Source organism: Meles meles, chromosome 7, assembly GCF_922984935.1.
Source record: "Meles meles chromosome 7, mMelMel3.1 paternal haplotype, whole genome shotgun sequence".
In the NCBI taxonomy this organism is placed as follows: domain Eukaryota; kingdom Metazoa; phylum Chordata; class Mammalia; order Carnivora; family Mustelidae; genus Meles; species Meles meles.
Genome location: NC_060072.1, coordinates 90,899,745 through 90,904,155, shown reverse-complemented (window position 1 = coordinate 90,904,155; position 4,411 = coordinate 90,899,745).

Here is a 4,411-nt window from a genome sequence, read left to right as displayed (position 1 = left end):
CCATTCCTGGCTATGGTCAGACCTTCTACAAATATGAATCAGCCAGCCATGGAGACAGATACGAGGAAGATTATTTTGAGGCCTGAAACTCAGCTCCCTCAGGACTTCAGTGACAAATGTCTGCTGGGGTACAAGTGCTTAATTCTGGAGGAATATCTCCAGCCAGCCTCAAAGTGAATCGTAGGGAACTTTGCCCCTGTTGTGCCTAACTATGAGACAAGACTCCTAGGGAGGTTCCTGAGCCTTCCCCTTGAGAACACTGACTCCTGTTCCCTCTCGGCTTTCTAGGCAATTCTGATAGGGACTCATAAATTCAAAATGCACAAAGTATCCTCCTTCGTCCTCCCCAAAAACATCCACACAATTTGAATCTAGTCTAGAAGTGTTACGTAGATTTTACTCACACACCTGCAATATAAATTATTCATCCTCCCCCTCCTACAGAGGTGCTTCTCTCGCTTAATGTACATGCCAAAAATCTGGGGGTCCTGTTAAAATGCAGATTCTGGCTCAGTAGGTTTGGGACGGAGTCTGAAGTTCTGCATTTCTGACAAGCTCCTGAGTGAGGCTAATACCACTAGAGCCCAGACCACACTGTGAGTGTCAAGGACCTCGTACAGAGTACATGAACCCAGAGTGGATTTCACCTCCTGCCTTGAGGTGGCCTCCAGTCTGAAAGGGAACCAAGACACAGGGATGAAAAAGCAAGAACAGCATAAGAGCAACCAGGTAAAATACTACAACAGAGATTAGGAAGGGGAGTCATCTAGAGGCAGGGATATCTTAGAAGATGAGGGAGGATGTCTTAAAACTGGAGAATTTTGAACAGAGTATGAAGGTTAGGGCCAGTAGGACTGAAAGGAGGAGTCAGAGGCAACACCTGCAAAGAGTTGGATGGGAAAGAAGGACACTCACACAAGGGCGTGGAGCTAAATTTGCCTCTCAGCGCAGGACTCTGGACCAAGAAATGATAGGAGCTCATTGGAGTGAGTCTGTAGGAGCCGGTGAAAAGGGTCTTGAAATTCAGCCAGAGAAGCTGAGATTTAATAGAGGAAATAGAGCCTCTGTGGTCAGAACAGTGTTTCAAGAAACTAAGTAAAGGGGCACCTGAATGGTTCCATTGTTAAGCGTCTGCCTTCGGCTCAGGTCATGATCCTGGGGTCCTGGGATCCAGCCCCTCATCGGGCTCCCTGCTCAGCGGGAAGCCTGCTTTTCCCTCTCCCACTCTCCTTGCTCGTGTTCCCTCTCTCGCTGTCTCTCTCTGTGTCAAAAAAAAATAAATAAAATCTTTAAAAAAAAAAAAAAGAAACTTATTAAAATTGTAGTAGAGGCACGCCAAGAGCTGGGAGCAACAAGGGAGTGGGATGTTTAATGGGCATGGAATTTCAATCTGAGAAGATAGAAAAGTTCTGGAGATGGATGGTGGTGATGACTGCACAACAGTGTGAATGTACATAGTGCCCCTGAACTGCACACCTAAAAAATGGTTAGAATGCTCTACTTTGGGGAACCTGGTTGACACAGTCAGTTGAATGCCCAGCTCTTTTTTTTTTTTTTTAAGATTTGATTTAGGTAGAGTGAGAAAGAACACAAGCAGGACAGAGGATCAGAGGGAGAGGGAGAAGCAGACTCCCATGGAGCAGGGAACCTGATGTAGGACTTGATCCCAGGACCCTAAGATCATGACATGAGCCAAAGGCAGACCCTTAACAAACTGAGCCACCCAGGCACCCCAAGTGCCCAGCTCTTGGTTTCAGCTCAGGTCATGATCTCAAGGTTGTGGGATAGCACCCCACATTGGTCTCCACAATCAGCCCAGAGTCTGGTTAAGATTCTGTTTCTCTCGCTCTCTGCCCACCCCCCCACTCTTTCTTGCTCTCTCTAAAATAAATAAATCTTAAATACATATTTTTTAAATTAAAAATTCTCAATTTTGTTATGTACATTATACTACAATAAGAAATCATAGTGGAGGCAGAGGCCATAAAAAGTTGGTGCTACTATCTAACTAGGACTAAAATCCAGGCCCACTCTAGGCTGAGGAGCTAGCTGAAAAACGAGCCTCCTGAAATCAAAATAAAATCTGGAACCACCTCTCAGCCCCACCCCCTCATCCACTCCACTACTCTGCCATAGATAGGTTGCTTCTGTTCTTAAGGATATGAAAGAAAAACAACCACATTACAAATGGGTTTCTGTTATGCCTCTGAGCTGGAGCTGCGCGGTTTGAGTCACTAGGAGCTGCTGTGCGTGGCTCTCCTTGCTCAGCAGCCAGCTAATTAAAGAATCAAGCTAAGGAAGAGGAAAGGCAAGCTCCGAAAATGCCCAGGCTCAGAGCCCTGGGGAACATGCAGCTCTTTCTGGTTCCATAAGGATAACTGGGGAGGAAAGGGATGAGCTGAACTGGTAGAGAATGAAACAACAAGCTGAAAAGAGCTACCAACTATCAAGGTTGGAAACATTCCTATGAAGAAAATAGTGGTAGCTGCCTTAAGAGGCCAGAGAAGCAAAGAAACCACTCTGAAGCAAAGAAATTGCTCTGCCTCATCAACTCAGAGGCAGGGAAGCCACAGGCCGATAAGAGTGAAAGAAAACAAAAAGTGCCTCTTGGGCTAGAGAAGGGGCTACACAACAGAACACCAGTACAATGTTCCCACGTTTCCACCAGGAGCAGGCTGGGAAAGAGGCTGGCCTGAAAAGAAAGGATGAGCCTCAAGCCAAACAATTGGAAAAAAAAAAAAATCCCTGACAGGATTCCAGGGGGGAGGGGGACTAGGCAGGGAGTTTGAAAACCAAAAACATTTCTTTGGGTCAGTAGAGAAAGGAAGTCTTGGAGAAGTCAGGCCCGATCCACTGACCCATCCAGTGCGGAAGGATACCCCACTGCAACATATCAATATGGGGGGGGCCCAGTGAGCAAGGGCTCCAGGAAGCTGAGAAGAGGCTGGCTTCCCACCCTAGGATCCAGGAAAGGTCTCTGCCTCTTAGCAGCCTCTGCCCCTGCTCCCTGCCTCCACCCTCTGTAGGTAATGAGGTGAATCCAGCAGTCATTAAAAGGAGACGAGCTTGATGGTATTTTCTGACTCAGGGCAGCCTAGTCAGACTCTTAATTTCTCTTTGGAAATCCATCATCTGAGATCGAGCGTCATAGCACTCTCCCATGTAATCCTCGGGCTCCTCCCCAGTCATCAGAGCAATTCCCCTGTCTCCAATGATAATGCAAAGGAATTGCATTGTGATGGGGAGGATTTTGCCTGTTATTTATGCCCTCGTATGCAGGTGTTTAAGGGCTCCTTTCTGAAGTCTGCCCTCAGCCCCTATTACAACACTGAAAAGCATTTGTTTTCTTCAAGGAATTTTTTTTTTCAAGGGATATGGATTTTATTGGCAACAGAGGTCAAAGAATCACCATCTACAAACAATGAGTAAAGAGAAAGGAGGCTAAAGGTAGATGTAACTCATAATTATTTAAAATTAGCTTGTGGGGTGTACTATTTGTAGGAGAAAAGGCTGCCCTCTATCTCCACTGAGAAGTCAAGAGGGAATCCCTATCTAACATTCACTAAGTTTTTAGAGGATTTTTACACCCATTATTTCAACCAATCTTCTCAAGCATCTTATATGGGAATGGGGAAAGTAGGTATTAGTATTATGATGCCCATTTTGATTAAAAAGTATAGGTAAGTAAATGGAAGCCCAGGGAATGATATTCCCTCCAGGAAGAACTAAGGCTAGGCATTGAGAAGAACTTACCATCTGTAGGAACTGTGAAACATCGAAATGCACTACTAAGAGAATGTGAGTCAATCCAACTTGTCACAGCCACAAGAGGACTCTGGAAGAAGGCCAAGGGGCTTTGCTTGTCACATTACATCAAAATTGCTGGAGTACTTTGTGCCTCCTCAGATTTCTCAGAGCCTGTGTGCCCTTAGAACCAACTAGAGGATCTGGCACATAATAGGTACTCAATAAATGTTTGATGAAGGAAGGGGAGGGAGGTAAAAGGAGTGGAAGCAGGGCTGAGGACATTGTAGGGAAATGAGGAGAAGTTGAGAGGAAAATAGGAGAAGGAAACAAGAGCTAAAGGGACACAGGAAAAGGCATAGGAGCTACCAGTGGGGGAGAAACAGACATGGGGGGGGGGGATACAGGGGTAAGAGAACTGGTATCCACAGGACACCAGCGGAACCAGAATGGGGACAAGGTCTCGGGAAAATAAGGAGGTGGGGGAAATTTTCTGTGCAAGAGGCATTCCCTCATAACCTCAGAGTTGGTGCCCCTACAACTGGAGGAGGTAACATCTCAGGGACCCTGTAAGTTAGGTGCTAAGGATATAATGACAAAGAGGAACTGAGCACAGGACAGACAAGCAGGAGACAGATATTTTTTCAGCAAACATCCCGTAGCAAAT